Below are 26,250 nucleotides of genomic sequence, written 5' to 3' on the forward strand. Positions count from 1 at the left end.
TGACAGCTCAGAGCCTGGAGCCTGTTTCAGATTCTGTGTCTCCCTCTCTCTCTGCTCCTCACCTGTTCATGCTCTGTTTCTCTCTGTCTCAAAAATAAATAAACGTTAAAAAAAATGTAAAAAAGAAAAATAAATAAACATTTAAAAAATTTTAAATCTTCAGACTCATTTTTATGCCATCATATTCTTCATTTTTCCCCTTCTATCAATCACTAAATTGTATCAATTAGCTTCCAAATATCTCTCTTGCCCCTCCACTTTGGTTCCCTCCTTATTGTATTCAGCAGTCTTGCTTCTCTCCAATTAATCCTTCTCCAAATATATAAAATTATTTTTTATAAAAGTTTGGATTGAATTATGGTTCTCCTGAAAGCCATGTCATGATTTCCTTTTACATGTAGAATACGTATTGAATTATTTACCATGACATGCACAATAGCTCATCAATAATTCCGCCATATTTCATATTCCAGATTCTGGATATTTTCCAACACATTCTGTCTTCCCTCTAGTTTTCACATATATGCAGAACTCTAAACCTTTTACTTTACATCTCTCTTGACCTGCATTACTCCTACATTTCTTGCACTGTCAGATTAAGCATGCTTCTTCCAAAAGTACATTAAGAAGAAGAATTAAGATAGAAAAACTGATCTAATTGAGTTTGAAAACCATAAATTCATAAGGTTATTTTTACACATATATTTGAAATGTTGTTCATGAGGTGTTAAGCCTATGAGGGAAAAGACTGAAAACAAACAGAATTTGTATAGGCTTAGTATATGCAAAATTTTCAGGGTAGATGTCTAATAGAAACCATACCAAACACTAAAACAATACCTTCAGATACCATTTTTTTAGAAAGGAATGTTATGTCATGTTATCATTTTTATCAATATATCTTAATAGCTTAAGAAAGCCATTTTCTTGTCAGTTACTGTTATCTAAATAGAAGCTGATTTCTATTGGTAAGTAAGAGGTTTCCAGTGGAACTAATTAACCAGCAAACATATATAAAATAAAATGATAAGAGTGATTACCAGACTTTTGTTGTTGTTGTTGTTATTGTCATTATACAGTACCTTTTAAAAGGTATAGTAATAAGATTATGAACAGTAATTATATGAAAAACCACTGTTTTTCTAAATTTTGTGTTATAATTTCTGTTATACTTGCTTCTTACCAATCTTTTTAAATTTTTAAAAAAGTGGTTCAACTATCTGAATATTAAATTAGAATATAAAAGTAAAGTTATCTCTACATTTCAAGAGTATTTGGATTAACTCTCAAGCAAGTGGATAAGAAATGTGATTCGCATCCTTTTGTCCTTATTGTATCCTTCTTCTTCCTTATTGAGAGAGAGAGAGAGCAAGTGGGGGAGGGCAGAAGGAGAAGGGGAGAGACAATCTTAAGCAGGCTCTGTGCCCAGTACACAGCCTGATGTGGGATGCAATCTCAAGACCATGAGATCATTCCCTGAACCTCATGACCTGAGCTGAAATCAAGAGTCAGATACTTGATTGACTGAGCCACCAAGGTGCCCTGCCTTTGTTGTATTCTGGTTAGAGTTTATGTTTTAATTTCAACACTAGGAAATACCCCCTCCCCATATTTTTGTGAAATACAAATGTTAGAATTTAGGTCATTAATCAATTGTTCATTATTTCTGCCTGGATTTCCATATCATTGCTCAATGACATTCCAATTTGTGGGTACCTAGGCTTTTGGTTTATCAGAGATTCAACAGCTCTTTGAGACTTCTGACTCTGAAATGTTTCTTTTTAGATTCCAATCTATATCCTGTTTTCATCTCAACTTGGATGCCTAAAAAAAGCAATATTTTCCTCAAATCAACTTCCTGCTTATGGCTTTCTTTTGAATAAATTACATCAATAACCTTTTGGATACTCATGTTTACAAGTGCAAAGACCTTCTGAATTACTTTGCTTCTATTCTACTCATACCCTATAGTCAAGTCTGTATTAAAGTTTTTAAGAAGTAAAAGAGGAGGGCGCCTGGGTGGCTCAGCCGGTTGGGCCACTGACTTCGGTTCAGGTCATGATCTCCCAGCCTGTGTGTTCGAGCCCCACATTGGACTCTGTGCTGACAGCTCAGAGCCTGGAGCCTGCTTCAAATTCTGTGTCTCCTTCTCTCTCTGCCCCTGCCCCACTCACACTCTGTATCTTTCTCTCTCAAAAATAAACAGACACTAAAAAAAAAATTAAGAAGCAAAAGATGAAATGCAGGTATGTTACTAAAAAGCAAATGTAAGGAACAATGAAAACAGTATCTCATGTCTAACTGTCCTATCGATTCTTCCTTAAAAATCCCTATCTAATCAATTTTCTTCTTTATACTCTTAATGCAATTAGTGTTCTTTATTACTTGTGTGTGGTAGTCATTAATTCTTCTCATTCTGGTTTAATTTTTCTTTCACATTCAATTTTACTTTTTCTCCCACAAGAACTAAACTTGGTAATGTTACTTTCCTTACCCAATAAACCATGAACAGAAGTAAACTTTGACACTTCTGGGCAGATCCTTGGGTGTTGTTCATTTCATTCTCTATTCCCTGCCTCTGTAATCATGGTAACGTGTTTTGAGATGCAGCCTGTCAGCCTGAATCTCTGAATGACCATGATAAGCAGTCTTCTGGCTGATCTGTGATAGGGATGTGGTATGAAGAAATAATTGTGGTTGTATAAATCCACTGAAATGAGGGTGTTCTTTGTTTCTGTTACATAATCACATCTTTCTTGACTTACAGTTTCTGAACCAACCTCCATTCCGTACTCAACATTTTCTACACATTTAATAATCTAATCATCTTTATAAAAGCTCAGCTCCTAACATGACTTCAAAATATTATGCATTTCTTTACTACCTGGTAAGTTAACTACAAACTCTTTGGATCTAAATTTGAGATTATTTTTATATTCTCATCATTGCCATTTGGGCAGAAGTTGTGAAATATTTGGATACATAAGATAAAACCAGAAAAGGAACAAGTCACAACTTGGCAAGCTTTAATTCCATGACATTTGTTGAAAATCAGGAGAAAACTTACCAGAAAATATCCTCCTAGTAGTGATTTTTTGTGAGAATCCTTCTGTTGACTCAGAGTAGTCTTGTCTGCCATGCTGGTAAGCTTTCTCCATATTCTCAACAAATGTCATGGAATTAAATTTGCCAAGTCTGTTTGGCTGCTACAAAAAAATATCATAGATTGGTTGGCATGTAAATAAGTGAAATTATTTCTCAAAGTTCTGGACATGGGAAGTCCAAGATCAAGTCACTGGGCAGCTTCAGTATCTAATGATAGTCCACTTTCTAGTTCACAGATATAGCCTTCTTATTGTTGTGCCCTCACATGGTGGAAGGGAGGAGAGAGCTCCCTGGAGTCTCTTTATTAAGGCACCAATCCCACTCATGACTTAATCACCTCCCAAAGATTCCCACCTCCAAATGCCATCAAACTGGGGGCAAGGATTTTAACGCATGCATTGGGGGGGGGGGGCAAAGAGATTCATTCTAATGGCCACATTATTCAATCCAAAGTTATTCAATCAGATATAAAGAAAGAAAGAAATAGGAAGCTAGCTGAAACAGTGAAACCAAAAGGACTTGTATTAATTAATTTCTGATTATACAGTGAATATCCAGCTGTAGACAGATAGTTACGGAAAGTGGGACTCAGGACAATACTAGCATTTCAGAAGATTGGAGAGGCAGGTAAATTAAGCAAAATAGGAAGAATTTTATAGAAACCTAGTTTTGGAGTGAAGAAGTGAAAGGAAATATTGCTTTCTCCCTATTATAAGAGTTTTGCTACTTTTACATGGGGGGTTGTTTACTCTGTCATCAGTTCTATCACATTCTGTTTATTGTTCTCAGTATTTTTACATCTCTACTCCTGTTATAACACTTATATTTGTTATATTCCCTTTATATATTTTTTATTTCTTGAAATTAGGGAAACCATATGCAAATCTTTTTAGTCAAACCCAATAACTTGCTTATTGCTAACATTTAATTAGTACCTACAAATTGATATCATTGATTAAACTGATAACTTAAGTGAATTAAAAATGATGTTCCATAATTTTTCCTTTTATATCTGGGATCTATCTTACATTCTTTTTCATTATTTCCTATGTATTAAGAGTCTATCCTATATAGCTTATATTAACTACCACCCTTACTCTCTGGATCCCAGTTTATGCCAAGAGAGAGCTCTGTGCTATAGATTGTGTCACCCCTAAAGTGCACATGTTAAAATATAATCCCCAACAATATGATGATATTTGGAGGTGGAGCCTTTGGGAGACGATTAGGCCACGAAGGTAAAGTCTTTGAGAATGAGACTAGTACCCTTGTAAAGTTCCCATAGAACTATCTCCCTCCTTCCTCTGCCACGCAAAACCACAGGGGGAAAAATGGGTTGTTTATGCAGGAGGAGGCAGGAGTTCACCAGACATGAAATCTGTAGATGCTTTGATCTCAGACTTCCTAGCCTTCAGAACTGTGAGAAATAAATTTATGTTGTTTATAATCCATGCACTCTATGGCATTTTCTTACAGAAACCTGAATATGTTAAGACAGAAGTTGGTACCAAGAAATGGGTACTGTTGTAAGAAATACTTAAAAATGTGGAAGTGGCTTTCAAACTCTTGATGGAGCCTGGAAAAGTATGGGGGTGCATCTATAGCCTACAGTCCCATGAACAGATCTTCAAAGGTGATTCTGATAAATGCCCAGGAAGAAAAGAGGACAGCTGTAGAAAAATCCTAAGTCTCCTAGAGAATATTTAAGTAATCTTAAACAGAATGCTGGAAGAATATGGACAATAAAGGCCATTCTTATCTCAGAAATGAAGAAGAGGTTATGGGACACTGGAGGAAATGAGAGCATTGATATAAATTGAAAAAGAACTTGGCTGAATTGGGTTCATGTTATAATGCTTTGTGGAAAAATAGAAATTACAAGAAATTAAATTGGATATTTGGCTGAAAAAAATCTTTGAGCAAAGTGTTGAACAAGTGACCTGGTTCTTCCTGATTGCTTAGAGTGAAATGTGAGAAGAAAGAAATGACTAAACGTTGGAGTTGCTAATAAAAAAAGAATCAGAACTTAAAGATCTGGGGAATTCTCAACTATTTATATTGAAAGGAATATGAAAGCCCATTTGGGAAAGAACACTAAAGGTGTGGCCAAATGACCATTTGATAAGGAGATTAATCAGCAATCTCAACAAGAAGCCAGACGCTACTACCCCAGGAGATGGAAGAACGACCCCAAAAGTCAATTCAGAGATCATCAGGGCTGTCCCTCCTATCACAGGCTCAGAGTTCAAGTTCCAGTGGACTGAGTGGTTTCAAAAGAGGGTTTCTGGCATTCATGGGATCTCAGCAGAAACTGCTGACACCTCCTCACTAGGCAGAGTCCACTCCCTGCTTCTGGAACACCAACCATCCACCCCACTTGTTGCTTTGCAGGCTTAAGTATGGCACAGGTACAGGAGCTCCACTCCAGAGGGAGCAGGCAGTAAACTTTGGTGATTTCTATGATACCTTTTCAGTTGACACAGACTACACAAGTTGAGCTGCCTTGAAGGCAAGGCTGCCTTCATTTTCATTTCAGGAGATAAGACCTCTGCAGAGAGCCCTGGAATATGAAAGGCCAAGTCAGAAAGTCCAGATCAGAATGGCCACCTGTTCACATTCCAGTGTGGAGAACTGCAGGTGCCAGAAGAGCAACAGAGACTTATCACCTGGGGGAATCCCAGCCACAAGGCTTCAATCCCTGAGACCTAAGGAGGTTGGACCACAACCCCAGTGTGCCTGGAAGGCAGAGCATCCAGCCAGTAGGATCTTCTTAAGCCTGAAACTTTAACGCTGTTCATTCCATTAGGTTTTGAATTTATGTGGGATCTGCCAGTCGTTTCTTCTTTCTCTTTTTGGGAATGGACTATGACTGTTCACAGTTGTATTTTGGAAGCACATAACTTATTGGGTTTACACGTTCACATGTAGAGAGGAACTTGCCTCAGAATGAATCAGTACTTAAGTCCCATCTATTTGTGATTTAGATGACATTTAGAGGAGACTTTGAACTTTAGACTTTTGAGTTGATCCTAGAATGAGTTAAGACTTTGGGGCTATGCTGACGGAATTACTGTATTTTGCATGTGAGAAGGGCATGAATTTTGGGGGTTCCAGGAGTGGAATGCTAGAGACTGAGTAGTTGTGTTCTTCCTTTCCCAAGTCCATACATTGAAACCTAGTGCTCAGTGTAATGTTTTTAAGAGGTGGGGACTTTGGATGTGACTAGATCAGGAGGGGCATCATCCCCCTCACTCCTTCCTCCATGTAAGAACACACTGAGAAGACAGCCATCTATGAAACAGGAAATGGCTGTTACAAGATACCTAATTGCTGATGGCTTGATCTTAGAATTCCTTAGAAGTGTGAGTAGTAAGTTTCTGTTGTTTATAAATGATCCAGTCTACTATATTTGGTCAGAGCCACTGAAATGGACGAACACACCATACAAAAATATCAAAAGTAAAGGATAGTCAGTAGGTGTGGATTTAGTTATTTATTCCCATGAGTTTCTCCTGTGCAATCACCATGGGCAAGCTATGTTCCAGTGTGAAATTAGTTGCTTTAAGTACACTGTACTTCATAACTACACTTCTCTGTAACTAGACTCTAGCAACCAGCCTGTCCAGGTGGTAGTCAAAGTCCCATGTAATTAAACAACAGTAAATGCATTTTCCTTTTGTTCCTCTATGCCACACCTACTCTTTTGTAAATGATCCTTCAAATTATCCTGTTAATTATCTTATCTCGGATATATGCTTTATGGTAGGCTACTAACTAGTATACACTTAGCTAAATAAAGTCTTGGTGCTGAATATTTGTAGTTAAAAGGATTTCCATAGGGTAATATTTCATAAATTTGAGATACTATATTGATATTATAATGAATAAATATATTTTGGAGCCAGAATGCTAAAATAAATATGAAAAAGTGCTGTTAACAATTAGTTTCACTCACTAAGTGAGTGTTTGACTCACTGCTAAATATAAAATCTGTTTAAATATTAACAAAATCAAAACTTGGATGTCTTATGTGAAGATATTTCTACTATGAAAATAGAATTAAACCCCAGAGACTGAAAGCTTTACGAAACTGTTGAAAATTAGAATCTAGAATTTATTCACAACTTCATTTGCTCTGCTTCTGTGACATATCCTATTCCTTTTTTCAGATCTAGTAAAAGTCCCAAATTCTCTCAGTAAATCTAGTCAATAGCCAACAAGGATCATCTCTTTGGAGACATAAGCATTTCTTTTCTTATATACTTAAACACCTGAGTACAAAAATGATTGTCATTGAATAAAACAGTCATTATGTTTATATAAACTGCAGCATTCTGTCTAGACATAGAGGAGGTCAGAATGTAATGAAATGCCTCATCTCTCAGGTCTTAATTTGAGACTACATAAAGATTAAGAAGGAGGGAGCCATAATGCATTACTTATTAGAAATATATTCACTAAGGATCTTCAAATTTATCTTTTTTGGTCTGTCCAAGTTTTCTGAATGATCCAAGTAGAGTTACTTCTTTTTCTACAATAACAGTTAAGTTATTGTAGAATAACAGTTAAGTTAAGGTCACATATCTGAGCCAGATAGATAGATAGGGAAAGAAAACACGCCAGACACCTTCTTTAAACTCATTCAAACACTCTTAGCCTAATTTATTATTTTCTACTTATAGATACACAGTCATTTAATAATGGGAATTATGACATGTTTTTCATATTTAAATCTGTAACAATGTTTTAGATAACATGGGATTTTAGAACTTCCGATAATACTTAGAATACTTTATACGTTTAACACGGTTGTTATCATTTACCAATTATCCAAATATTTCTACTCATGTGACGGGTATATATGTTAGTGTGAATTCTTATTTATTTATTAGTATTTTGGTCCCAAATAGATTTTAAACTGCTTTAAAACAAGGATCTCTACCATATTTCACTTAATCCAATATTTTATCTGGCATAATGTAATGAACATACAACAAAATAATCATCCATAATACTAATAATGATAACACTGATTGACTACTGCATACATGTTAAATTTTAATAAGCAGCATACTTACATTATTCCTCTTAATCCTTACTTTAGTCCTATGAAAAATTATTTTAGTTCAGGACAATTAGAGTGCTTTAATTAGGAAATTAGGGATTGTTGAGATTCAGAAATGTGTCCAATTTCTCAGTTACCAAATGAAAAAGCTCTGTAGTCTTGATGATGTTGGCAAATACTTGACAGAAAATTCTATATTTTATTCCATCTCCCAAAAGAGTGGTATATGGACTTTGACTTTTTTTAACTTTATCTGATAAAACTTTTTCATCATCTTCTATAGTAAATGTTTTTGATATTTAAAGGTTTTGCTACCATGAGTAGATACCTTAATAAATTGAGTACTATTATAAAGTATATGTGCTCTATTTCTTCAAAACTCAAGAAAATGGATATTAATCAACCTCAGTAGTTATATAATCACATTTCAAAGGTTCAGCACGGTTTCTGTAAAGCAACATCAGTTCAGCTATGACATAAATATAGTTATTTATAATCTGTTTACAAGTATTTGTATATATCTTAATTTCCTCTTTTTTTCTGTGAATAAAAAGAAAATATAAGAATGTGAGGTTAGTATATGTCTTATTTCTTAGATATGTGAAGACCACATAAACATAATTTTGCTGAGAGGGTACTTGGGTGGCTCAGTCAGGTAAGCATCCAGAACCTTGATTTTGGCTCATGTCATGATCTCACGGCTCTTGAGATGGGTCCTCGCGCTGGGCTCCGCTCTGAGAGAACCTGCTTGGCATTCTCTCTCATCTCTTTTGGCCCTTTCACCATTCATGTACTCTCTTTTAAAATAAATAAATAATTTAAAAAATAATAATATCTTTGCTGAGAATGGTGACAGATAAGTTATAGAGTATCAATTATCTTTAATATGAAGTATCTTTAAATGACTTAAATAACAGCTGAAATTGATTATAATATTCAGTAATATTTAAAATAAACTTTGTATTAAAGCAATTGAGGAAAGAGTGTATAGTATTTTTCTTTTTATTTATCAAAGCTATTAACATTCACCAGTATTATAAGTCTACCAAAAATTTAAGTATACATTTAATAATACATTTAGTCATAATAAAATAAATACTCAAAATAAATACTCATAATAATATACTCAGTCATAATAAAAATGCATTTCGACAGCCTGTCTTTTCACTTCAGACTTAATGACATTTGGCGATCCTTCAGCTGTTAAGATTAAAATACATAAAAACAAAATATAAATAGAATATGTCCAACTGCAATGTAAAATTGGCATTTCCAAAGGGATATTTTTCTAACTCAGTTCTTCCAAACAACTGGGATAGTAAGTTATGCAGATAGATCAAGAGAGGACCATACAACATACAGCTGTGAAAATCCGCACACGAATTCCAAACTCCTGTATATGCATCCATAAAATTAATAGCCATCTTTTAGTTTTTGGAATTGAAAATTATTTTGTTGAAACTATCTAAATGTTTAATCAACTCAATAATCCTCTCCATGAATTTTGCTATTATTAGATTCTTCTTTACTTTCCTCCTAACATATTTTCAGATATCTTCCTCTTGCCACATTCTAAGCAATCAAATTGGAATAATGATAACAAATAAATAACCATAACAAGTAATGCCTCCTGGAGAAAAACTGTTGGTTGATAATAAAGAAGTTTTATTGTCTGATCTCTTTATTACCAAAAAGGAATAAAATAAAACGACAGAAATTTGTAGGCATGGAAATGACTTTTGTAATGTTCCCTATCTTTGCAGTTCATGATATCAGAGAATATTTATATTTGCAGTTTTCTTCTGATTCTGATGGGAGATGCAACGATGTCACTTACTATGGCAAATAAGTGTTCAATCATAGTATGAATTCTGACATGGATAATGTCTGACCCACAATAAGTACTCCATTAGTATCTATGCAATATGTAAGTTAATAAGCATAAAATATGGCTGCAACATCCTACACAAAATATATTAAATATGATTGATCTTGACCATTGGCATATAGCATTCTAATTCAAAATCAATGCAAAACTTAATATATATATATATATATATATATATATATATATATATATGTAATGTGACTTTAGGATTAATCAGAACTCTAACTCAATTTTAATTCTTTCTTAATATGGTACCTTTCTTTCTTAATATATATAATTTTCAAATATATACACTAATACTAATCATAATCTAACTAACTCAGTGTTGTCTAAAAGATGACAAAGGTTGAAATTTTGATACCAAAAAATTTTGGTGTGTAGCAAAGACATACCTGGGAATTAAGCAGTAATTGAAAGGATTTTCTTTAAACTGGACAGTGAAAAGAGAATGGTAGGAGAGAGATTGAAACTCAAAATGAAAGATAAACTTGCAATGATTTTCCATGCTAATCTTTCTAGGTAATAATGCATTCATTCCTGTAGTGAATATTTTTTAATCCATTATTAATTAGTGTTCAAAACTGCGTGAAGCATTGGAGTATAAACCATGTTTAAATGGAGTGGGAGCTACTCAAGTGTCTTAAGAGTTGAATATTAATTATAACAATATTTCAGAATGATTATAGCAGAAGATAGGAAGAAATGAAGTTGAGGAAGGAAAGACTGTAGAGAAGAGATCAATCAGGAATTTATTACAATTGTACAAAAGTCAGAAGAGAGGTCTCAAGCTAAGACAGTGAAGAAGAGGTGACTCCAATGAATTCCCTTTCTGATAATCAGTTAGAATATACAAAATTGCTGGTGAAAATAGATGAAGGATCTGAAAGAAACGTAGTTTTCTCATATAGGGGTGAAAATGTATGAGATTACACGTCTCCATATAACATAATTTTGTCTGAATATGTGCATGTATCTCACAGTGCTTAGGAATAGTTTGTTTTTTTTTTAAGTTATTTATTTTGAGAGAGAGAGAGAGCACGGAAGAGGCAGAAAGAGAGGGAGAGAGAGAGAGAATCCCAAGCAGGCTCTACACCATCAGAAGGAGCCCAGGTGGAGCTCAAACTCACAAATGGTGAGGTCATGACCTGAGCTGAATCCAATGCTTAACCGACTGAGCTACCCAGGTACCCCTGGACCAATTATGTCTCCAATTGAAAGAAAGAAAGAAAGAAAGAAAGAAAGAAAGAAAGAAAGAGCTAATAAAAAGTTTTGTGGATCTAATTAATTTCCAGAATTATTTTCAAGGTTTAGTAAAATAGCTCTCAAGACTAAATATCATGACAATGAAGAGGTGATGGTTTAGAACACAGAAGTTGGAATTTCAGATGGAGCACGTTTTGTGCTTTCATTTGCTCTGTATGTGGTTATCTGTCTGTCTTATATCCAGCTATACTGATTTATCAATAGCTTAGCTATTATTACTTTTTTGTTGTTGTTGCTGAGTTTCTTGAAACACGTAATTAAATAAAGATGCCAAAATTTAAATCTAATAAAAATATGATGCAATACAGTTTGTACAAAGTGGGTACCTAGATCAAATGAAAAAAAGTTTTTATTCATAGTGATGCTCCTAGTTTCAGTACAACTGTCTGCTATTTGAAATCTTACAATGAAGAGCTATATTAGTGATATATAAAACATATTAATGATGCATACAACCTGAATACATTACTGTAATTCCATTAATTGTAAAACATCTGTGACCTCCTTGAAGGCACCGTTATTTTATTCAGTTTTGTAACAGTTGCGATCAGCATGCAGTAGGTAATCAACAAGTGCTTGCTATTTCAATTATATAATGTATCTGTTATGAAACTATCTGAATGAAATAGAAGAGCAAATATTTATTACACACAAATTTATCTATAGGTGCAGAAGAAGACATGTTTGAAGACATGCTTAGTTTTCATGTTTAGAATTATGTATTAATAGCTCAATCTGTAAATAAGTCAAATATTCCAATACAATTGTTATAATGGCATGTTATGTGCATAACATTTTATGTATTACTATATATCTATCATAAATAGAAGTACCTTATATCAAGGTTATGATGGATAAATACGAAATGGAATACACAGTAGTATGTTTGTGTGCGAATATTTAAGTTTTGATATACTAATCTCCATTACTCTTTCAAAATTGTAGGTACTATCATTACAGTCTCGTGTGTCTATCCAGGGCAAGGAAATGCTCATGCATGCACCTTTGTATTTCCTCTCTTTTATTCTTTCAGTGGCTGGTATTCCAACTAAATGATATCATTTGACTCAGTATTATAGATAAGACAATCTGTGGACTTGTTTTATTTCTCATTTTCTGGGTTCTTCCTCAGCTAATTTGTTTTAATTTGATCATGTCTACATGGTTAGAAGACATAATATTTGCAATATTTCTGTTGCTTTAATACTCATATTTGTTTTAATATTTGCTCTTCATATAAATATATTCAATTATCACTGATAGTCCTTGAGCTGTAATTTCCCAAGTCATTTCTTCATTGTTTGAAGCTCATCTTCTAGTAATTTCCCAAGAAAGACTCATGGGCACAAAATAAGTTCTTTCATGTTGAAAAAAAAACATCTTTATATTGGCTTTGTACTCGAAGAATTTGAACTGATTATGAAACCCATGGATCACACTTTCCCTCTCTATGTAGCAGGAGTTGCTCAATTGGACTGTAATATTGAATGTTGCTTTTGAGGAAATTGAAACCAGCTGATTAATTTTCCCTTCTAAGTAATGTTATTACAAAACAAAACCTTGATACCTTTTATCTTTAGAGTTCAATGGTGTTATCTAAATGTGATAGTAAACCGTTTTTATTTAAATTTTCTTGGTATATTATATAACATTTCAATATGTAGTCTTATAGCTGTGTTCATAGAAGTCTTTGAGCTTTAATGTCTAATTAGATAGAAGGAGAGAGGGGAGATGAGAAGATTCGCTTACCAGCAAAAACTGAGTTTTCTTATCTGTTGTTTTGCTGTGTTTCAAGATAGAGAGTTTCATATGTGAGGACAGTCTGTAAAAGAGGCAAAAATGGGATGAATTCTAAAATGGAGAACCTGGAAGTGGATCCACCTTCACCACAAACAAAATGACTTCCAAATTAATTAACATTTAAACTAAGATGAACAACTCGATTTATAGAAAGTGTAATTTACAAAAACATGGAAGTATACCTACTAGAAATAATAATTTAACAAATTTTTCCTTAAACCAAATACATAAAAAACAGCAGTTTTTCAATATGCTCACTTTGCCCAGTTGGGAAATATAATTTATTTATTTATTTTTTAAGTGTTTATTTCTTTTGAGAGTGAGAGAGACACACAGAGAGAGAATCCCAAGCAGGCCTCATGCTGTTATCACAGAGCAGGATGCCATGCTCTATCCCACGAACGGTGAGATCATGACCTGAGCCCTAATCAAGAGTTAAACAATTAATCGACCCCACCCATGTGCCCCTGAAAATAGAATTTAAAGTATAATCTATAACAATCATGGAGTGGGTGTATCTCAAGCCTAGGTGAGATTCAAGTATGTATGTTCATTTCAGGAAAATTTCTTGGAAGCCTGGCAAAGACTCTTCTTGGGGATTAAATAACCTCTTATCCACTGCTGTGGGTCTGGACACATATTGGACACTGATAAGATTTCCAATAGGAGACTAGCAAGTCTCCTGTAAGGGAAAAACAAAAATAAAATCTTGAGACTGAAGCATTGAAGTCAACATGTTACTTTGGTTTATTTAGAAATCCTTAGTCACAGGGCTTGGAGGGCAGGCAGGTGGTGAGTGGATGAGCCATTTTGTAGAAGACTGCTGCCATTAAGTTGCTTTTAAGTCATACAAATCATCAGATTCCTATATGCTCTGGAGAACTAATAAGATAACAAATGAAGAGGCAAATAACCATTTGAATTAAAAAAGAGAAAAAGAGAGGATGGTCTATCTGTAAAAGTCTCTACAACATTTAGGCACAAGAAACACCACTTTAGGACTGATGCATTGGAAAGAGATGTTCTTTCTTTCACCCTGCAGTTGCGGCACCCCCAGATCCCAGCGCCTTAGTGGACATGGGGAAGACCACCCCCAGCGTGCATGTAGACCTTGGTTGTCCTGTAGAACCTGAGTAGATGCCTAGCTTGAGAGTTATTCACAGAACAGTTAGCAGTGTCCAGCAGATATATCTTAAAAATAGGTTTCTATAAATATTCTGGAGATATACATGGAAAAATAACATTACTTACAAGGGAAAATAAATCAACTGCCCCATATAAATAAATATACTGGCATAAACTGGAGACAGAAATATGTCACTAACAGTATATGTGAGATTTAGACCTGCCTTTATTAAAAGGGCATTAAGGGAGGAAAACAAACGTGACTCATTGCTATTAATTGTATTTCACACCCTAGGTGGAAGAAACTGCCATGTTTACATTAAACAACAACAAAAAAACCCCACATAATTTTAAGATTAAATAATGAGTAATAGACAATATACATGCGCGCACACACACACACACACACACACTTTACATAATAAAATATATAAAAAGGACACAGAAAATAGACATACACTTGTCCTCCCAAGAAGATCAGAGCATTTGATCTTTATGTAATCATCAAATGCACTGGATTATTTATAAATATACTAAATCTCAAGCAGAATAATGGGATAGGGGCATATAATAAGGAGATAATTTTAGTAATGTTCTTGGAACCTTGGTTAAAGTATTTGGGGGAAAAAGAAATAAAATCTCTCCTTCACCTGACATATTAACAAAGTTAATTTCAAATGTATTAAAAAATCAAATGCAAGATAAAATGCAAATCAAATTATTTATATACTTATTAAACACATAATCTTGAGATAGTGTTTTCATTATTTTAAAGGATATAGCTTCTTATTTAAAGGTTGTGGGGTACATATATTTGCTATAAGTTTAAATTAAAAATGAGAGTTACAAAAAACAATAAAAAATGACCAAGAATGATAGGCTGTTGATGTTAAACATGTTACTGCCTGTGTTCTCCTCTAGGATTTTAAGGGTTTCCTGTCTCACATCTAGGTCTTCAATCCATTTTGAATTTATTTTTGGTTATGGTGTAAGACAGTGCTCCAGGTTCATTTTTATGCATGTTGCTGTCCAGTTTTCCCAACACCATTTATTGAAGAGACTGCCTCTTTACCATTGGATATTCTTTCCTGCTTTGTCAAAGATTGATTGCCAATATAGAACTACCTATGATTTAGCAATTGCACTACTAGGTATTTACCCAAAGAATACAATAATACTAATTCGAAGGGATACATGCACCCTGATGTTTATAGTAGCATTCTCAGCAATAGCCAAATTATATATGATTTCACTTATATGTGGTATTTAAGAAACAAACAAAAAAATGATCATAGGGGGATAAAAGAGAGAAATAAACCAAGCAACATACTCTTAACTATAGGAAACAAACTGATGGCTACTAGAAGAGAGGTGGGTATGGGGACGGGTGAAAGAGGTGATGCGTATTAAGGAGTGAACTTGTGTGCTAAGCATCAGGTGTTTTATGGAAATGTTGACTCACCAAATTCTACGTCTAAAACTAATGTTACACTGTATGTTAACCAACTGGAATTTAAATAAAAATTAAAAAAGAGAAGATTGATACGTGTGACTACATGAAAATTAACAAATTCTGTATGTTTGTAGTACTACAAAATTAAATTACAAATTATATTCTAAGGCTTAATATGTATACTTTAAAAAATATACACGAAAAAGGAAAGTATTAAAAAAAAGGGATAAAAGTTATGAAGAAATCATATTTGAAACAATAGCCGGTATTCAAATATTATCAACCTTACCAGTAATTAAAGAAAAAAACAAAGCATTATGATGCAATATTTATGAAATTCTATTAGTAAAATTTTTAAAAGAATGAAAATAACTACTATCAATAATAACGTATTAAATGATTCTGTGTAATATTGTTAGAAATGTAAATTGGTATGCAAATTCTAGAACAACATATGTTTATATGTTATCTTATTACATCTTTTAACAATGAATTAAACATTTCCATTTTGGACAAAATTCAATAGTCAAAGATTCATTTGTAATGCTCTTTATACCAATATATTTCAATGATAAAAATAAAATTGAAAGGAAGCCAAATGTCCAACAGTAGAAAATTGTTTTTTTGTTTTTTTTTTTTATTGTTGGCACTTAACATGCAATGCAATAATACAGCATTATATTATTTATATAGATTAACATTTCTTGACATTAAAGGATAGCCTAAATTGCTACACATAAACCATGAAATTATGCAAGAAATTTGGAAGACAGTATATACTCTGCCTAGCACAATCCCATTTTTTTGAAAAAAAAAATAAGAAAGCACATATGCAGTTTCACAATGTTACTTAGGAGTTAATATTATATTAATATATATATATATATAGTCAGTATTTATAGCTATATTTATTTTGTGATGATTTCCCCCTTTATTTATTATTTTAATTAAAATTTTTGTGTTAAATTTTGGAGTTACACTTTTATCTAAGAAGAACTAGAATCTATAGGAAGATTCTAGTTAATCTCACATATTTCATGATAGAGTAGGATATAAATATCTAGACATTAGAGACTGTGCCCACTCAGAAGAACTCAAAACAATTTCCTTACTCTGCCATTAATGTGACTAAGTGGTCTTTCTTCAGTTTTAAAAATTTCCTACTCTGATGTTTACCAGAAGGGAGTTGGGGTGGGGGGGATGGGTGAAATAGATGGTGGAAAATAGAGTACACTCATCATGATGAGCACTGAGTAATGTAGAGAATTGTTGAATCACTATATTGTACACCTGAAATTAATATAACTGCACGTTAACTATATTGGAATTAAAATTTTAAATAAAATAAAATAAAATAAAATAAAATAAAATAAAATAAAATAAATATAAATAAATATATACATAAATTAATTTTTGAGAAAGAAAAACATAAAAAATGTCTCCTCAAATATTTTAGCTTCACAAGCAAATGATTTATTTGTACTTCACCACAAGCTATCTTACTCTGCTCAGTTCTAACCTTGGAGAGACAGTAAAAGAACACAGACTGCCAACCCTTCAGGGATTGGAGAAACAAGAATTCAAGAGAGAGACTTGATATAGATATCCCAATGGAAGTCAATTGGATCTGACTATCCATTTATATTTGGTTTTGCTCTTATGAAAGAGCTAAACACATACAAATGTATAATCTGTAGGTGGATAATAAAAGAGAAATACAACTTTTCACTGAATAATCCAATACTTTGTTAAACTATTGATGCATCTGTAGCTTGAAATTTTAAAAATGTTGGGAAATGCAATATACTTTTTGAGATCTAACCATTAAGTTGTCCTTAATCATTATAAATAATTAAAATAAAACGCTTATTGAACACACATTAGACATGATTATTGTGTGTATATATGTGCATTTGTTTATATGTATATATTGCAAGTCATTTTTTAATATTCAAATTATTTACAAATTGATTTTGAACGTTAGTGAAATCTAAGATAGTTTTTTGTTTTTTGTTTTTTTTAAATTTTTTTTTCAACTTTTTTTATTTTTTAGTTTTGGGACAGAGAGAGACAGAGCATGAACGGGGGAGGGGCAGAGAGAGAGGGAGACACAGAATCGGAAACAGGCTCCAGGCTCCGAGCCATCAGCCCAGAGCCTGACGCGGGGCTCGAACCCACAGACCGCGAGATCGTGACCTGGCTGAAGTCGGACGCTTAACCGACTGCGCCCCCCAGGCGCCCCGCTAAGATAGTTTTTATTAAAAATGGAAAATATGTACTAATAGTATCTCTAAAATTTGAACTAGTTATTTGCAAGGGTGTTCTGAAAACTAATTATTGTGTAAGTACTACACTTGGTACTTGTATGCTCTGTGTGTGTTTGCATGCATATATAAAAGCTCTCTCACAGTGATCTATGTAGATACACAAATATTCATATATCCATTACTGTTGTGCTTTGAAATAATAATAAAAAAATTAAAATGCAAGCCCAGGCTTGAACTGACAAATGCCTGCAGTTAAAGGAGGCAGAATAAGATAATTTTCTGATGCAACATGTACCAGTTTAGGAAAAAGTGATATACTGCCTTCAGGCTCAAAAAGCTTTGATCTGAGGCAATAGATTTTCTTTCTTAACTTTGCTGTCTGCAATCTGAATGAGACAGATTTACCCTGAGGTGAGAGATAGCTAGTTGTATACACCTTGCTTTCTAATCCAGAGGAGACCAAAACATTGAGTTCCATAAACAATTAGTATTGTGAGAAATTTAATGTAATTAAATAATCGTTATGCTAGGGATCCTGAAAGTGACTAAGTGAAGCAAGAAATAATTTTCAAAAATTTCATCCTCATAAAAGAAGGAAAATAAACATGAAAATTAATTTTCACTGAAAAGAGGAATTGGTTTATGCCTGTTTTTAATCCTGTAGGAACAGACACTTCACAAAAGTGTGTGTGTGTGTGTGTGTGTGTGTGTGTGTGTGTGTGACAAAAACCCTCTTGAAAAGAAGCTTAATATCAACAATAAGGGAAAGACAAATTCAAACTAGAATGAGGTATCACTGCACCAAATAGAATAACTGACATTTTAAAGACTGATCATGCCAAATGTTGGTGAGGATGCAAAAAAACTTGAAGTCAGTCACTGCTCTTGGGAATGTAAAATAATACGCCCACTTTGGAAATGGTTCTGTTTTTCTTAGAAAAAAATAAGCAGTCAGCTTACTTTTTGATCCTGCATTTTAAGAGAATTGAATGTCAGTTCTAGATTCCATTCCCTTTAATTCCATTGGTTTCCCCTCATCCTTGAGTATTTTCTCACAGGCATATACTGGTCAGCAATCTGCTGAGTAATTGTGGGAAAGAAACTGCAGATCTTTGTGCCTCTCCTTTCTGCTACTCTGTTCTATAATCTCTATCCACCTTCTTTCCCTTAGACTCATCAACTAGGTGTCTGCAACTCAGGAAGTTCATTGGGTTTTATCTCCCTTTGCCATGCTCTGGAAAACTCTCTCAAGGCAATAAGATTACCAACAATAGGGCTCATCTTGTTTCTTGTCTCTCCAGGATCACTGTCCCTCATTCCATGATTTCCAACATTTAAAAGTTGTTGTTTTATATATTTTGTCTTTTTTTTTTTTTTTTTTTTTTTTTTAGTTGTTTCAGGTAGTGGTGTAAAGTTCTACCCTATTAACGCACCTTGGTCAGAAGTATCTTATATTGGTTTCACTATCTGTTTCTCCCCTAGTTCTCCATTTTCATGAAATTGTTACTCATTGTTTTTATGTGCTCACACTTAAGGATTTCTGCTTCTTTCTTGTACCTATATCCAGATATCCATATCTAACCCATGAACAAATTCGATGGACTGTATCATCTAATATATCAAGATTTGACAGTTTTACATCATATTCTCCTACTGCTTTAAGTCAACATTATTACTTACACAGACTGAAAAAAAATGCTTATTGGTAATTCTGCATCCACATTTGTTGCCTTTCATTTAATTATCCCCACAGAGTAACACACACAAAACATTGTTCATTACATATATTTTTGCTCAAACAACCCCCACCCCAAATGCTTTCTATCTATGCAGAGAAAAATATAATCTTTCCTTTACACTTTGAGCCCCTTCTAATATTGGGCTAACAACCTCATATTCATTTTCCTCCACTTGCCTTGGCATGTTCTTTGTCACTGAAACATTTAACAAGCATGCTATCAACTTTCTCTAGATGCACGTTCTTTCAATTCCTTCAGGCCTATCTCATCACAGTCTTTCCATGACCATGCCTTTCAGTGCATATACTCATCAGTCCCTATTTTACCTTAGTATATTTTCAGTTTTTATTATAACCATTAGCGCAACTTATCAAATTATATAGTTATGTTTCACACCTGCATCATTTGAATTTTGAAAACATGGCTTACTTGAATTTTATTCCCTGCTATGACCTCACCTCCACCCCAGAATCCAGAAAAATCTCTGACACATTTTAGGGAATAAACGTGTTACCTATATCAAATGTATGAGACCCACTGAAATTTACAACACCGGTCACCTAGGGTTTATTAATGTCATTTTATTTTATTTTATTTTTTAATGTTATGGGATATTTTATTTTATTTATTTTATTTTTTTTAATATATGAAATTTATTGTCAAATTGATTTCCATACAACACCCAGTGCTCATCCCAAAAGGTTCCCTCCTCAATACCCATCACCCACCCTCCCCTCCCTCCCACCCCCCATCAACCCTCAGTTTGTTCTCAGTTTTTAACAGTCTCTTATGCTTTGGCTCTCTCCCACTCTAACCTCTTTTTTTTTTCCTTCCCCTCCCCCATGGGTTTCTGTTAAGTTTCTCAGGATCCACATAAGAGTGAAACCATATGGTATCTGTCTTTCTCTGTATGGCTTATTTCACTTAGCATCACACTCTCCAGTTCCATCCACGTTGCTACAAAAAGACTGAATGTGAGACAGGAAACCATCAAAACCTTAGAGGAGAAAGCAGGAAAAGACCTCTCTGACCTCAGCCGTAGCAATCTCTTACTCGGCACATCCCCAAAGGCAAGGGAATTAAAAGCAAAAGTGAATTACTGGGACCTTATGAAGATAAAAAGCTTCTGCACAGCAAAGGAAACAACCAACAAAACTAAAAGGCAACCAACGGAATGGGAAAAGATATTTGCAAATGACATATCGGACAAAGGGCTAGTATCCAAAATCTATAAAGAGCTCACCAAACTCCACACCTGAAAAACAAATAACCCAGTGAAGAAATGGGCAGAAAACATGAATAGACACTTCTCTAAAGAAGACATCCGGATGGCCAACAGGCACATGAAAAGATGTTCAACGTCGCTCCTTATCAGGGAAATACAAATCAAAACCACACTCAGATATCACCTCACGCCAGTCAGAGTGGCCAAAATGAACAAATCAGGAGACTATAGATGCTGGAGAGGATGTGGAGAAACGGGAACCCTCTTGCACTGTTGGTGGGAATGCAAATTGGTGCAGCCGCTCTGGAAAGCAGTGTGGAGTTTCCTCAGAAAATTAAAAATAGACCTACCCTATGACCCAGCAATAGCACTGCTAGGAATTTATCCAAGGGATACAGGAGTACTGATGCATAGGGGCACTTGTACCCCAATGTTTATAGCAGCACTCTCAACAATAGCCAAATTGTGGAAAGAGCCTAAATGTCCATCAACTGATGAATGGATATTAATGTCATTTTAGAAATAATGAAAGAGATTCAGAATATTTGAGTAACCGTACCTATAAGTTAATGAGTTAATAAATTAATTTGGGACAAAAGAAATTATTTTCCTAATATATATGGCTGCTAGGACATATAGTTTAAACACTCACTAGATACATAGATCATTATGATTGCATGCATAGAAAGAGGCCAATAAATGTTGGCGCTATTTTTATAATTAAATATAAAATTTGTTTTGCTATAATGTTCTAGCAGTATGAAATATAGTTTATACTGGTATTCAGGACATTTTACAAACTCTATTTTGGTTCCTTTGGAATCATATCAACCATCCGTCACATCTACTTGAAATGTATGGATGCTTTTTCTACATTAGAAAAATCTTATTGTGCAACTAGGGGAGGAAAATGAGGAATAGTATAGGTAGTTGGTGACATGCATTTCTTTTGTTCACAGTATCTAGTAAAATGTCTTTTTATTTAGCTAGTTTCCAGTAAAAGTATCCCCATTTGTTGAATACAGTGTTCAATGTATCTATTAGGTTAGTACTGCCAAGAGTTTTTCAAATCTCTATCTTTTTAGAATGTTTATCTCCTGAGTATATATAGATGCTTCAAACTATAGCCCCCTATAGGTGATCCAAAAAATTATCCATTTAGTTCTGTCATTTCTGCTTTACTATCTGAAGCAAAACTTTTGAAACATGTAATTACATAATTGTTAGTTTTTTGTGGTGACAAAATATATTCTCTCATTATGTAGTTACCCTATTTATCACTGTTAATAACTGTGGCTCTAAAATATATGGTATCTAATAGGTTTATACATAAGCTTTAACTTTGGGTTAACAGTTGCTTGATGTATATTTCTCAGCATTTTACTTTCAATATTTTGTGTCCAAATTTTAAAACTACATAAGCCATAGCTGAATTTTATTTGCTAATCCAGACTGGTAATCTTTGTTTGTTGTTGTTGTTATTGTTTGTTTGTTTGTGTTTAGTTTTACCTGTCATGACTTGTCATGACAACTGGGTACTAAGTTTTGGTTTAAGTGTATGTTAAATATTTTATTCCTCTATTACTTGCAACTACATGAAGACAATGATTTCACTATTTTTGCTTTAATAACATTTACCTAGAGATTCATAACTAATATGCAGCAATGATTATTATAATAATAAATCAGTGAATTAAATTTAAAGCCATCACTGAATTTGAAGCATCAGAATTTTTTTCTTCTTTGTCTATTCCTTTATTCAAAAAAATTAAAGATTGTGGTATTATTGAATTTTATTTACAATATCTAAAATATACTATTGATAATAACTATGCCAATCCCTTTATCCATTATAAATGATGTTTTATTATTCCTGGGGGGAGGAACAAGAATTGCCATCAATCAGTTATTATCAAAATAATTTTCAAGGATCTTCTGGAAAAACAAAATTTTAATGAAGAAGCTTCACTATTTGGAGAAGACATTATTTTCACTGTACACCTTTAACTTATGAGACCTAACTGACAGTATCTTATTTACTCTATCCAGTGAACCTGGATTTGTTTCTCAATTTGGTTGAAGTTTTCAATGGATTAGATATCTGATTAAGTTATCTACTGATACGTTTTGAGCAGGGTTTTCAGGGAAAAAAACAACACTTAAGTAGAATTTCCTATTGTTTTTGTCCAGCTTATAAAGTTTTTACTACTCAAACTGAAAGTAACTATTGAATAAAAAAATTCTGAAGGATAAACAATAACTATTATTATTATATTTAAAGTAAACTTCTAACTTGTGTCGTTTAATAACGAAGTTATTTGAATAACCCAAACTATACTTAAGTTATCAGCTCATTATTATGAAAGCGTTGATGTTGTGTCCATCATTTTCCAGCAGAAAATGTTAGATTGTACATTATAAATGACAATTATATTTATGATTGGACTTACATTGGCTAAGTGAATCAAAGTACACATGTCTATAGAAGATGACCAACTTACACGTTCAATAAATTGTATGAAATCCAAATACTAATGCTAAAATAAGACTTCTTAATATTCTCGCAGACAAATTTTAACACATTACTGCCAATAAAATATTCTGGAATCTTCCAATTTGAGCCCTCATTCATTATAAAATTTATTTCAAATTGTGAACATTCAACTGTTGTAATGTTCAAAGTTAATAGAAAGAACATGGAGTGAAATGCAAAATACAGCAAAAAGCAAAAAATTAAATATTATGGTTCAAATGCAAGTGGTTAGTTTGACTTAAACAACGTAGAGAAAATGAAGAGATGTTAAAATCAGGCATACAAACAAACATTAAGACCATTAAGATGTCAAGCATTTATAAGAACTTGATCATTTTATGCCCTCTTGTTCTAAACAGAATAAGCAGCTCTGATTGTGATGTGCCCATATGCCCAACTATATCATGCTCCTGCCTATTGAAACCTCTTATTTTCTGTATCACACTCCAGTAGAATGCATAGTCTCATTTATTAATCCTTTCCCAATAAAAGCTCAAGTTGCTAACATTATTTTGAATATTGGATGGTAAATTTCAGACTCTTGTAGAAAATCTCTATGTCAGTTTTCCAAGCATGATTCTCCATCATACCTCTTCTATACCAGTTCCCTTTTTGCCCTTCACTGTGTTTACTGTCTATTTTCAGTATTTTTCCTTTAGGAGACTCTATTATGGAATCAGACATGGAAAAAAAGAAAAAAGAAAAACCAGCAAAAGCCATCAGCCTTTATTAAAATGTTACAGCATAAGAATAGCTCTAAAATAAGGCTCATGGAGGACACTAAGAGATTTCAGATTTTATAGGGAAGATTGAGAAAGGTCAAGTACAGTTTTGTTTTGAGAGTTGTTCACTGTTCAAACTCTTGGAAGGTATAAAAATACTTGGTGTTAATCACAGTACGAAGGTTGTCAAAACTGGTGTTGCAGATTAGTAGTCATTGATTGGACAGTCTGTTTAACAAGACGGATGGAAAGGTAATAACAGATGAATAACTTGCAAGGATCAAAGTGAAAATTGTCTAGTCTTCCTGGGATTGAAAACTAAAAATTGAATCTTGGATCTTTATGATATGTGAACAACATATTTATTCTTTTTGAGTCCTTGTTTCTTCACTATAAAATATGAATGATAGTTATTTCATAACTATTTCAGAATTGTAACCAAATAATATATGTGTAATACTTAACACAGTTTCTGGCCTATAAAAATAAAGAGTGGCAAACATATTTATTAATAATTAGTGATTTTCTTTTGCCTTCTGTTTTTTTCTCATGTGCTCTCATATGAATTTCACCAAATTTTTGATGAAGCAAACTTAAAAAAATAAGAACTGTGATTATTCAATCTGTTGCCATTCCTTGTCAAGTTTCCTTCCAGAACATTCCAGAGACCAATTTTCAGCAGTCCTTCCTTTTCAGTACTTTATCTTTAATCTGTATTAATGAATTTGTAGTGGTTCAAAGCTAATTTTCTGTCATTCTCTAACTCATTTAAACAAATGTTTATGTCAATTCCAGACAAGACTTCCATAAGATCAATTCTGTTCTGTTTAAAACCTTCAATGGCCCCTTATTTTTACAGTAAGATCTGATTCTTTAGTTCTGCATTCATGGTGTTTTGTTGTATTTACTGTCCTAAATAATTGGCCTTATTGAAGTCTAAGCCTCCTCCTTAAGTAACCTTACTCCTAGTCAAATTGATTTACGTACTTTCCACCAAAAATGCCCCATAATTTCTTTTTTCCCCCATAATTTCTTATATCTATTCCTCTGCTTATTTAGTTTTCTTTATCTAGAATTTCCTTTTTTTCTCTGCACAAATTAAAGTCATACACGACTTAAACCCACCTAATAACTATCTATCATTTATAAAGATTTCCCACACTCCCTAATATTGAGCTATTTTTCTCCATTATCTGAACTTCCATAATACCTAATCTGTATCTTTCTAACATGTAGATAATTCTGTATCTACATTTCTTATTAATATTCACCTGTTAGGCCGAGATCCTTGAGAGACAAGGAGCTATTTTTTACTCCTTTTTAGATCTTCCCAAGAAGATTTAGAACACATGTATATTTCAGTGACTGAATGGCAAGACCCTTCTCTGCCTCCAAGTGTTGATATCTTTCCAATATAATACATCAGCTTTAACAAAGCAAGGAATCACCATTCTATATGATAACTGACTGTCATAAAAACTAAAGTCACAGTTTTCCAGCACATTGACATTTCTTGAAAGGGGGGCTCAGGTAATTTCTCTTTAGGATATCATTTGTGGATGTAGAATATCTCATGTGTTGTACCCATAAATACAAATGAAAAAAAGCAAGGTGAGAATCTGTAAATGTACTTGTCAGTGCAGCACAGTTTGTTTTGTAAATGATTTGTGTTGCTATAAGATCAAATGTTGTCAGTTCTTTTTGATTATACTTATCCAAGGGCAGTTTTGCAGGATGAGAGTTTTCTCATATCTCACTCTCATTTAGAAAAACACAGTGACTTACTATAAAAGCTGAGCTGCTGGGTTACGCTTACCCTGACCAGTACTAATGGAATGATGAAAAGATTGACAAGTGTTTGACATATTAATGGAATTACTTTCCAAGATTTTGGAGCATTTGGCTTGTAATGAAGTAGTCTACAATATTTTCCTTTATTGATGTGATTTTTACTGATTCAAGCATGTAATATATATAAACTACAGTTTCATGATATTGGTTCACAAAAGTCTTTTTGTAAGACAGGGCTATGTTTAAATGCTTTTCATATTTTATAAGCTAAGTA

The sequence above is a fragment of the Panthera onca genome, chromosome A1, assembly GCF_046562875.1.
Source record: "Panthera onca isolate mPanOnc1 chromosome A1, mPanOnc1 haplotype 2, whole genome shotgun sequence".
In the NCBI taxonomy this organism is placed as follows: domain Eukaryota; kingdom Metazoa; phylum Chordata; class Mammalia; order Carnivora; family Felidae; genus Panthera; species Panthera onca.